Source organism: Nothoprocta perdicaria, unplaced genomic scaffold (genome assembly GCF_003342845.1).
Source record: "Nothoprocta perdicaria isolate Ctin4 unplaced genomic scaffold, notPer1 scaffold_203, whole genome shotgun sequence".
Lineage (NCBI taxonomy): Eukaryota > Metazoa > Chordata > Aves > Tinamiformes > Tinamidae > Nothoprocta > Nothoprocta perdicaria.
This window is the reverse complement of record NW_020455239.1, coordinates 167,965-179,828: the sequence shown is the minus strand read 5'-3', so window position 1 is coordinate 179,828 and position 11,864 is coordinate 167,965.

Below are 11,864 nucleotides of genomic sequence, written 5' to 3'. Positions count from 1 at the left end.
CCGGCCCGCGGCAAGGGGCCGCCCGCCCGCCCGCCGGGGGAAGGGGCCGCCCGCGAAGGGAAGGAAGGAAGCGGCGGCGCGAGGCCGCGCGCGCCCCTCGGCCTCCATCTTGGCCGCCCCCTGCGCAGCGGCCTCGTCCCCCGCCTGTCCCGCGCTCCCGCGAGGGGCTTTTGTGGCTGTTTTAAACGAATCCCCGCAAACTCCGTGATTCGGAGGGTCAGGCTCCATTCCCTAGCCTGGTAGCCCCAGGAGCTCTGCCGAGGTCGCCCCCGGTCTCTTCCTCAGGCCGGGAGGAGAGGGTGCGACCGGACCCTGTGGTGACCGCTGCGTTAGCCGCTCATGTGTCCCGTTCCCCAGCGCAGCACCTGGTTCTCTGCGCCCCACCTGCCTCCCCACGCTTCCTTATGTGTGTCCAATGATCCTTCCACAGAAAAGCCTTTTTTACTTAGTTTCCACTGGCATGACCAAACTCTGGCTGCTGTTTGTGTCTCCATTCTGCCTCCCTCGAGGTGGGCACAGAACACCCCCGGTGCCCAACACGGCCGCTCGCAGAATTACGTAGGAGTTTCCGAGCACCACTAACCACCCGCAGTGATTCACTGTGCGGTTCTGCATTTTCCTGCCGCTGCTGGGGAAATTCAGTCAATCCCAGAAACCCAGCGGCTCTTGCTAGCGCCTTGCCTAGTAGTCGATAGGAAACAACTGCAGTGTCGGACTCCTTGCTTCAGAAGTTGCTATGGACATTCCTTAGAAGTGGGGTTCTGTCCCCGTTCCTACCGGCACACTCAGCAGGGGGATTTTGCCAGATCAATAAATAGCTACTGGTCAGATCAATAAATAGCTACTGGTACCATGGGGCGTTTTGGGCTTCGCCTGGTGGGAGAGCGTAGCTATCCGCGTGGGGATTAAGCCGAAAACAAAACAATAAAATCAGCATTATTGCTTAGATAATGAGCATTTTTTAATTTATCTTATCTATGATAATGATTTTGCTAGAGGCTGAGCTTAAAAAGCTGCTGCAGAAGGGACGTACAGCAAGTCCCATGCTGCAATACGCATCATCTCCCGCCAGAGCTGAACCAGAGGAAAGTAAGCGTTTCTGCACACATTCTCCACAGCCGCTGCTAATTAAATGTGCTTGTTCTAATTACAAGAGACTTAATGATACGTTCTCTAATGGGATAGCAAGTGACACGTTATATCCTAACGCGCATCTCAAGTGGTTACATTGCCCACGGAGTGTAAATCTGTGCAGAATTTGACCCGGGATCGTGACTGACATTAAATGTGCAAATCTGCACTCTGCTCGTGCCAGGCTGCGGGACTTGGAGCGCGGCACTGATAGGAATGTTATCCAGGGGATAGATGGAAAGGCTGCTTAGTTACAGCCTGCAAATGCTTCTGGTTGCCTTTGCAAAATAAGCCTTAACACCATGGGCAGTCCCTAGGAGTTAACAACAATGTTATTATTAATAATTAAGGAAACAGTAATAGATACTTTCCTTGACATCTTTTATCGAGGACGATCAAACGTCTTTGAAAGATTAATTAGCTCATTAATGCTGACAACAGGGCTGCCAGATAAGGGAGCGTTCTCCTGCCACGGGCAGCGGTCGAGGGCCAGGGTGCAGGGCCGCGGGACAGGGTTTCTGACCCAGAGACCTCCTTTTTGCGGCAGTGGATGGGGCGGTCACAGCGGCCCGTGCTGCAGCACCACGTGGGGAGGAAGAGGAGGAGGAGAAGGAGAATGAGGAGGGAGCTCGTGGCTGGGTGCGAGGGGGCCGCACGCGAGGCTGCAGATGGCAAAGCCGGCAGCAGCACTGCCAGAGGAGCTCTGGCTGTTCCGTTCCACGCAGTGCTGGCCTCTGGCTGCCGACCAGCCGCGCTGGCGCGGACGGAACCGCCGGACAGGCTCTTCATTTGCAGGCGCCAAGGGCTGGCCCTGCTCCTCCCGCGGCTCTGCGCTCTGCCACGGGCTGCTCCGGGTGCATGGCCTTCCCGGGTGTCTCCGGGCACCCCGGCTTCCCTGCAGCAAAGGCACTGACAGTCCTGCAGTGCTGGGGTTGTAGATCCACCACTGGGTGCTTTGAGGCTGGGTCCGTTGGCTTCATTTTGCCTTTTTTTCTGTATAGGTATATTATTTGTTACCTAGGACCAGAGCAAACTCCCTGCGGTGCAGAGACCCCCAGAAGTCAGTGACTCACACGCCGGGGGGCCCTGCAGAGCTGCAGCTCCTGAGCCCGGGGCAAAGCCCCACAGCGTCTGTAAGAGCCTCTGGATGCAGGACGGTGCTCAGGAAGCGGGAGCCGCCGCTCTCCGGGCTATCCCGGGGTATCCGCGGGAGCTGAGGCTAATGCAGGATGAACGGCCCCTTCGGCTCGCGCTGCGGCTGCGCTTCGGCCACTGCAGCTCCGACTGCTGCTGTAACTCGTGTCCAAACCGAGTTTGCAGAGTCTTTAGAGAAACTAGCCATAATACAGCCACTGCTTTACATCAATGTGCTTCATATGTGTGTGGCATGCACAGAGGAAAAGGAGTTCTTATAGGGGAACTGCATGATTTTTGGACATTTTGTTGTGGTCGGTAACTGCGATGTTTGCAACGTGAAGAGGAGCATGGTAGTGGTGCGGAGTTACAAAGTCATAGAGCTGCCTCAAACCAGGGAAGTTAGTCTGAGATAAGAGTGAATGGACAAGACCTTCATTTTTACGTGTACTTATTTAAAATAAATAAACACTTGTACCAGAGGTCGTGCCAGGCATCCGAGCTGTTCACCTGGGATGCAGCCACCGCGGATCTACCTCTGCTTGCCACCAAGATCTGCACATTAAAACACACCTTAGGATTAATTCAAGCCATGTCTGTCTGTCTATCTATCCACAGAAGAAAAAAATATCTTTTTATGAGCCCTCATTTCTCCCCACTGCTGACCTGGCTTTTGTGTGAACGCAGAGGATTTGATTTAGCGTTGTTGAAGTGGGAAGGTGAGAGCCGGGCTTTACCAAGCAGCCGGAATCAGCTCCGCAGTGCAAAGGCAGCGCTCGCTCCCAAGAAAGACGCAGTTCAACCGTAGACGGCGGCGCGAGCGCTGAGCGCTTGGGAAGAGGCTATTGATTGCGGCACGTTAACAGATAACCTTGCCTGGAAGACCACAGAGGACCTTTTCTATAATAAATTAACAACAATAGCAAAAAATCTTCTGAAGGCAATTGGCCTCTGCAGTGGCAAAACTTCCTTTTAACGGCAAACAAAAGCCCTGGCAGATGATAGTGTCTATGCTGACGCGCATCATCTGTTGGAGATGAGGCGTTTGCAGCTCCCGCGCCTGTGCTGAGCTCGGCCCGTGGGACGGCGGGAGGGATTTGGCATGGCCCAGAAGAGCCCCAGGGAGCCCGCGACGGGGCGGCCGCGGAGCAAGGAGCGGGTGACCGTGCTCCATCCTGTGCTCTGTCCTGTGCTCCGTCCCGCTCTCCATCCCACGCTTCATCCCACGCTCCATCCTGTGCTCTGTCCTGTACTCCGTCCCGCTCTCCGTCCCACGCTCCGTCCCACGCTCCGTCCCGTGCCCGCAAGCGGTGCACGAGGTGCCGCTCCGGCGCGATGCTCCCAGTGCGGGAGCTCATCCGTGGTTCAGTGCTGGGAACGCCGGCACAATGCGCGCTGCTGGGCTCCCGGAGAGCCCCAGGTGTAAATGCTGATGAAAGTGAGATAATGGAGCAGAAAAGAACAGGAGGGAACGAGTCAATATTTAATAAAGCTTACGGCTGAGCACAAAGACACATTTTCTGAGTGTGGGTTGAGGCCAAAGCGAGGCTGGATGTGCACCTACATCCCCGTCTATCAGCTCCCGTGAAAGCCGTGATTATGCCAGACACACGAGAAATGCTTTTGAAGATGGGACATTTTCTAACCTCTGTGGATTTCCATTACTGATTGCAGAAGGCTCTACCTTCCCCTCCCAGCTGCCGAGCTGCCGGTGGCCGGAGGGACTGCGGCTCAATCCGTGCGGCCCCGCGCGGGACGGGAGCCGCGGAAGCGCTCGGCACCACGCCGGGCGAGCGGGCCGGGCGGCAGCCCCGCTCGCAGGGTTCCATTTAGGGCCATTTCTGCATTTTCAGCATCGCCGGCGCCCTCGGCAGCCGGAGCGGCGCGGGGTGCGAGCTCCGTGTGCGAAGCGCTCGCTGCCCTAATGAGCAGCTAATTGCTGCGAGCTGCTAAGCGCGTCCTCAGCCCCGGTTCAGGGCTGGGGCCACCTCCACGTCCCCGCTGCAGAGCCGCCTCTGATTGTGAGTAAATCATTAGAACCTATTTCCTAGAAAACGGGGTAGGGTAACAGGCCGAGTCTTCGTATGGTGCAAAACTCAGACTAAACCAAGATGTGCAGATATATGCATGCACGCACACACACACACACACACACATGTGTATATGTTTTTAAGGCATGTGTCTGTGAATGCAGGTTGGAACTGCCCCCTCTGCAAGGTTTCAGAGGAAATGGAGCCGTTGCCGGAGAAAATATTCACAGAGGGACTGAGCTTGCCTTGCAAATCGTACCGCCCAGCCACAAAACCAGGCCAGGCCGGTAATTATTGCCTGTGCCGCGAAACGGGGATTGAGTGTGACCAGTGGCCGTGCAAAGCGCTGAGAGGCGTGTGAGAGAAAACGCTGATTCCGGCGGATTTGGATCATGTCCCGTGAAACGGGCCGCGCTGCCGGGGCCGCCCGCGCTGCTCTCGCTCCCCGCGCCGCATGGGCGGCTCCGAGGGACACACAGCACGGGCTTTGTGTCCCCTGGGACAGCGGCTCTGTCCCTGGCTGCCATAACCCGCGCCGCGCCGGGATTGCGGCTCTGCCCGGCACGGAGCTCTAGGGAAACGGCAGGGTGAGGATTACGCTGCGTTTTGCAAGCAGGGATGCAGGCGGCAGCCCCAGAGCCCTGCGTGGTGTCTCCCGCTCCGGCTTCACACATCGGGAGAGCTGGAAGGAATCCTGGTGAGGGGCTCCAAGGGCCAGGGCTCCGTGTCCAGGCATGGGGCCTCGTCCCCTCTGGAGGAGGGGGACACGGGGCGTTTTCCTGTATCCCAGCCAGTGGGTCCCTTGCTCCCCTATTCTGGGGACAACGTGCTGCTTCCTCCGGCGGTGCTCCAAGGAAAAAGGGAGCTTCATTCCTGCCGAAAACCCCAAGGGCTGCGAGTCCAAGCTGCAAACAGGCAGCGCTTGGCACCTGGGGTTCTGGCACCAGGACCTGGGAACGACTGGAGTCCGAATCTCGCCCTCCGTATTGGCCATCATGGGCTGACGTGTGCGGAGCCGAGCGCTTCCCGGGCCTGCGGGACCCTGCGTCTCCCCTCCTGCTCATTCCTCATGTAGGAAAAGCACCCCAACGAGCCGGGGAAGCAGTGAGCCCCTCGGCGCTCGGCTCCGCCGGGAAACCGCGCTCAGCAGAGCTATCGGCTCTTCGCGATGGGGCTGTGATTAGCGGGCTTAATCACAGGGCACTTTGATCCAGCGCTGGTTTTTAGAGGATAGTCAAAAACAAGAAGAACTGCTGCCCTTTGTGCGGTTATAATTCTGTTAATCATGGAAACCAGCGAGGCTTCTGCATAGTCGGCACTTGCATGCATTATAAAACTCATTTGCAAAACACAACAACAATTGCTTTTACATTCTGAAGCCAGGAAGTATATCCTAGTTGGCAGAAAGCTCAAAGGAAATTTATGAAGACCCAAAAATCTTGCAGGAATTTAATTAAACTCTAATCTGGGTAAATACTCATACATACCTGCTCATGCGGTGTCATTTCAGGCGAAGCTGCTTCCCTTGTCCTTCCAGATTTCAGTTTTCTGGACCCTCGTCATCAATGTTCACGTTTTCTCACCCGTTTCGGCAGGGAGATGACCCGACCGGAGCGCTGGAGCCCTGCTGGGTTGGGCAGAAGGGGCGGGATCCCCATTCCCGTGGCCAGACCCGTCCCGCTGGCAGGTCTCCTGAGTGGTACCTGAGTGGGAAGCGGGGCCGGATCCCGCTCCGCCTGTCCAAGAGCCGCTTTCGGCTGTTTCTTGCACAGCCCTTGGAGCTGGGCTGCGTGCACCGTTTGCAGAGCTGCTAAACTGCACTTTAATTATAGTCCAGCAACAGCTGCTCTTCTCTCAGCCCGTGGCCCGCATAAAACGTGGAATAACAGCCTTGCAAATCTGCCTTTGGAGCGGCGATGCAATGACATCTGTCCCGACATGGAGAGGCCGCGTGTGACAAGCCGCCCCAGCCACCCTGCCCATTTCCCCCGGTCCCAGCAGGAGAGGCTACCTGGGGCTTCAACATAAATAAGGAAAAAGGAATTCCTGAAGCTGCTCGGTTGGAACTGGAGGGAGGATGTACTCCAAAGGGTGGCAATAAATGGCCATTCCATGGAAACCCTGGCAGAGACAGCAGCTCCCCATCCCCATTCCCAGCCTTTCCCTTCACCACAGGGCTCCCCAGTTCACTTTTAAGGGTCATTTTCACCTGCAGGTTGTCATGAAGCGTAACAAAAACCCAGGAAAGTCCAACAACTTCGCTGAATTTCTGTGGCACTTCATGAACACAGTACTAAGCTGTAGCACATTTGATGTACCACATCAAATGCTTTGGGGAAGGGATATTTTAAGATCCTTCCCATTTCCTTTCCCTCCATGTGTAATTTTAAAGCCGTCTGGCTCTGCGGTTGCTCGCTGCGGACTGCAGTTACCCTATGGAACCCTATGGAATGCCGTTCCGTGCCTCCTGCGGGGCATTGCCCAGGTGAAGCTGGGCTGATGCCGCCTTGTACCGCAACGTGCAGCAGTGGCCACCTGAGCAGTCCCGCGGCTCCGCAGTCCCGAGCCCGGAGCACGGCCCGCCCGAGCCTTTCCAGCTGGCCTGGGGCACCCCATGGGCTTAAGGTAAAGCTGCAAGGAGCGGGGAGGGATTTAAGCATGGTTAGGGCAAAATGCTTCGGGAAGAGAGAGGGAGCAGATATTTTCTGGGAGGTTCATGCATACACTGCAAAAGAGCAGGGCAAGGCAGCTCTCCTGCACGCCGTGCCCAAGAGGCAACAGCATCCAGATCCCTGCGAGGTTCAGGAAAAGGCGGCGGCGGAGGATGGAGAAGGCACCCGCTCCTGTGGGGGGCACAAATGGCCCCTTCCAGACGGCAGCTCCAGGGCTGCGGCCTCCGTGAGCTCCGAAGACCAGCGCATTTTAATGAAAGTTGTGCAAGAAACTGAAAACTAGAAAAGAGTTTTGGAGAGGGGAGCTCTGAGCTTCCAGCAACACATTTCCTTGCTGCCTCTTGAAGAAATTGCAAAGAAAAAGTCCTGGGTTTAGCCGGGACACTGGCCTGTGCCCTGCGTGCGCTAATGTGAACCTCTGCCTGCGATCAGTTATTGATGAGGCCACTCTGTTAGCAGAACGGCCCGTGAATAACCCATCACCTGCTCAAACACGCTCAGCGCTGGCTAAATCCGTCCACGGGCGCCCTCGGTCTGCTGCTCAGCTGCAAGGTGCAGCGCGTGAGCAATAGGTGAGGCCCGGGCCCCTCTCCTGCCGCCTGCGGAGGGCACCTGCGGCATCACCAGCCACCACTCGCTTCCCGCTGCAATCGTGCAAAAATTGCCTCAATTAACTGCTGCAGCGAATGCTCCTGTGACAAACCTGCTGCAATGAACTCCTCTGCTTGCTGTTAATTGATATGAAAAAAGATGCAAGGTCAAATTCAAAAAGGTGCATTGGTTACCGTATTTAATTAGTATTGTAAAGTCAAATAATAGGGTGTAAACAAAGGAGAAGCATGACTAGATAAAAATAAATGAGTTTTTCATTTTTTAGCTTACAGAATAAGTTTAGAAAGGTTTTTCAGGTTATTGTAAAATGCCATTTGGGTTTCCAGCAGCAGCAAGAATTACGTGCTTTAATCTGGCATTACTGGTGCTGAAGCACTGTTCATGCAGCGCCTGTGAGATCACAGCGCCCTCAGACATCCCCTGAATTTGAAATGATCCGTGCATGAGGCTAGAGGCCGCTCGGCAGCTTCCTACTCTGTGCTCCCAGGTTCTGTTTCATGCCACACTCTCAGTGCAGGTTCAAACATCAACGAAGCCACAACCCGCTGGTGTCGGGCCTGGGCTATGGCACTTGCTGAGCCAGTGCACATGCAGGAGCAGGGCTTGTCTGCACCAGGAACCTGGAAAAGCAGCAGGGATCCGCGCTGGAAGGATCCCGGCACTGCTCCGGTGTCACCAGCCGCTCTGCGAGCCCCAGCGCAGGGAGCAGCCAAGTCCCTCCCAGTTTGCAGAATATCTTTAAGGACACACAGGTCAACAATACAATACAATACAAACAAATACAGACACAGCAGGAGAGGAAAACCAAAGGAAACCTATTTTTGAAGACAGTTTTAAGGGAAATTGAGGCAGTCTTTGGTGCACTGTTGGTTACAGGCCGTATAAACAGGGCAGCAGGAGTCTGCAGTGCCTCTGGCACTGGGGCAAACTTTTCCTCTGACAGGTAGACACACAACAGGGTCCTTCAGTGGCTGCACGTGGGAGTCGTGAGCTGCTTTCCTGCCCCCAGGAACCAAGGCTGCTGAATGACTAAGGATAAAGGCTGTTAAATGCTCAGATCTGGATCAGCAAACAGAGCCAAACAGGGGGATTTCTCCTTAGCAAGGAAGGCGTAAGTCCGTTCTTTGGCAATACGCACATTTGTTTGCCTTCCTGTGGCTTGGTCACGGTTTTTAGTGAGGTCTTTGGACTGGTTTTGTCACTGCAGAGCCTGGGGCAGAGGCCTCATAGCAGAATCATAGAATCACAGAATCCTTTAGGTTGGAAGGGACCTCTAGAGATCATCCAGTCCACCCCCCTGCACACGCAGGGTCCCCTGGAGCAGGTGGCACAGGCTGCGTCCAAGGGGGTTAGGAAGATCTGCAGAGAAGGAGACTCCACAAGCTCTCTGGGCAGCCTGTGCCAGGGCTCTGGCACCCTCACTATCTAGAAATGTTTCCTCAAGTTCCTGTGGAACTTTTGGTGCCTCAGCTTGTGGCCGTTTCCTCTAGTCCTGTCGCTGCCACCACTGAAAAGAGGCCGCCCCCTCCTCCTCACTGCCTCCCTTGAGGTATTTATACACGCTGATCAGGTCCCCCCTCAGCCTCCTCTTCTCCAGGCTGAACAGACCCAGCTCCCTCAGCCTTTGCTCACAGGGCAGATGTTCCAGGCCCCTGATCATCCTCGTAGCCCTGCGCTGGACTCTCTCCAGCAGCTCCACATCCCTCTTGTCCTGGGGAGCCCAGCACTGGACACAGTACTCCAGATGTGGCCTCACCAGGGCTGTGTGTAGGGGGACGATCACCTCTCTTGATCTGCTGGAGATGCTCTTCTTAATGCACCCCAGGATCCCACTGGCCTTCTTGGCCACCAGGGCACACTGCTGCCTCATGGTCAACTTATCATCCAGAAGAAGCCGAGACGAAGGGGCCAGGGGGACCCTCTGTCCCACATTGCTGCTGATCTTTGGTTACCCTCTGAAGAAGCACCGTGTCCAAAGGCTAAAAGGGCAGCAGGCTCTCGTGGGCTGCAGCTGAAGGACGACCAAGAGCAGCGTGAGGAAGAGCCCGCCGGGGAGGAGAGGCTGAGCCGAGGAGCAGGGATCGCTGCACTGCGCCGCGAGGAGGAACCGCAGGAGGAAGAGGAGCGGTGAAGAACAGATGGGAAGCTAATCCCCCAAGGACTGAGGGAAAGAGGAGATAATAACCAGGGAGTGGAGCTCACAGAGAAAAATTATGCCAAGTGACGATCAGATTGCAAGAGAGGACAAAAATGAGAATGATTTAAGCACTGAGGAGCGAGCGGAGGGATAGGAGCGGAGATTCCCGCCCATGGCGGCTCCTGCCGCTGGAATGCTCTGTAGGCAGAAGGCTTCCCTGACACAGCGGATTTGGGGAAGGTGAAGCACCAAGCGCGGCCTGAGGAACTGGAAAGGCCGCAGAGCCTCTGTGTGTCTGGGTGAATCATCCCATTGGATTCCCACCCTGTCGGATTCTCACCCCGTTGGATTCCCACCCTGTCGGATTCATAGAATCATAGAATCATAGAATGCCGAAGGTTGGAAGGGACCTCAGAGGTCATCTAGTCCAACCCCCCTGCTCAAGCAGGGTCACCTAGAGCACGTGGCACAGGGCTGCATCCAAGCGGGTTTTAAAGATCTCCAAAGAAGGAGACTCCACAACCTCTCTGGGCAGCCTGTTCCAGTGCTTTGTCACCCTCACAGTGAAGAAATGCTTCCTTAAGTTCCTGTGGAACTTCCGATGCTTCAGTTTGAAGCCATTTCCTCTAGTCCTATCCCTGCTCACCACTGAAAAGAGGCCGCCCCCCTCCTCCTCACTGCCTCCCTTGAGGTATTTATACACGCTGATCAGGTCCCCCCTCAGCCTCCTCTTCTCCAGGCTGAACAGACCCAGCTCTCTCAGCCTTTGCTCATAGGGCAGATGTTCCAGGCCCCTGATCATCCTGGTAGCCCTGCGCTGGACTCTCTCCAACAGCTCCACATCCCTCTTGTACTGGGGAGCCCAGAACTGGACGCAGTACTCCAGATGTGGCCTCACCAGGGCTGAGTAGAGGGGGATGATCACTTCCCTCGACCTGCTGGAGACGCTTTTCTTAATGCACCCCAGGATCCCGTTGGCCTTCTTGGCCACCAGGGCACACTGCTGCCTCATGGTCAACTTGTCGTCCACCATGACACCCAGGTCCCTCTCTGCGGGGCTGCTCTCCAGCAGGTCCACCCCTAATCTGTACTGGTGTCCAGGGTTATTCCTCCCCAAGTGCAGGACCTTGCACTTGCCCYTGTTGAACCTCATGAGGTTTCTCACCGCCCAGTCCTCCAGTCTGTCCAGGTCCCTCTGGATGGCAGCACAGTCCTCAGGGCTATCAGCTACTCCACCCAGTTTGGTATCGTCGGCGATTCCCGGCGATAGGATTCCCATCCTATCGGATTCCCACTGTGCTGGCTCCCAGAGAGGAGCATGGGAGTCTGAGCACGGACAAGGTCGGAGAAGCGGGAGCCCCACGCAGGAATGGCGGCGCCCGCTGCCGCGGCAAGGGGATGGAGCGCCGTCCGGAGCAATGCTGGGAGCCTGGCTGGTCTCCTGTGACAGAGGCAGCACCGCTGCTCTTCTTGCGTATGTAACAATAGCCGAGGGTAGCTGCTGTTTAAGCTGAGTGTGTGTAGGAACACACATGAGCTGCAATGCAAGGAACGTGCGTAAGGTGGGAGCTGGTTGGGTTGATTCAGCCTGGAAACGGCAGATTGTGCGACCAGCTCAGCCTGTCCGACCAAAATAGGTCTCGGTGCGGCCAGATCTGACGCGGAGCTCTCAGGAGGGGAGTTTTGCCTGGAGAATGAGGCCAAACCTGCTCCATGGGGGTTTGCAGCCTAGGGAAGCGATGCTGGATGCTGAAGGGTGTCCAGGTGCTGGGGCTGAGCCAGCAGCTGTGGAGCATCCAGCGCCTGCCACCTTAGTCACCCTGCTATTGCGGAGGGAAAAAAAAGGGAGCCGCTGCCTTTTAAAAGAGATAAAGAGTTGTTGCAATACTTTAGGGCAGCAAATCCCGCAGCGGGGTGACAGATCCAAGGAGGTAAAGCTCTGAATCAGCAGCGAGGTGTAAGCAGGAAGGGGCATCACCAGGTGGAGGAGGGAGGCAGCTCGGACCGCAGCACCGGGAAGCGGCCGGCGCCGCCGGCTGCCCGGCCCCGCGTGGGCGCCTCGGGAATCCTGCCCCAAGGACACGGCGCTGCGGCGGCTTCACCGGCTTCTCCCTTCCCTCTGCTCCTCGGAATGCTTGGAAATACCCG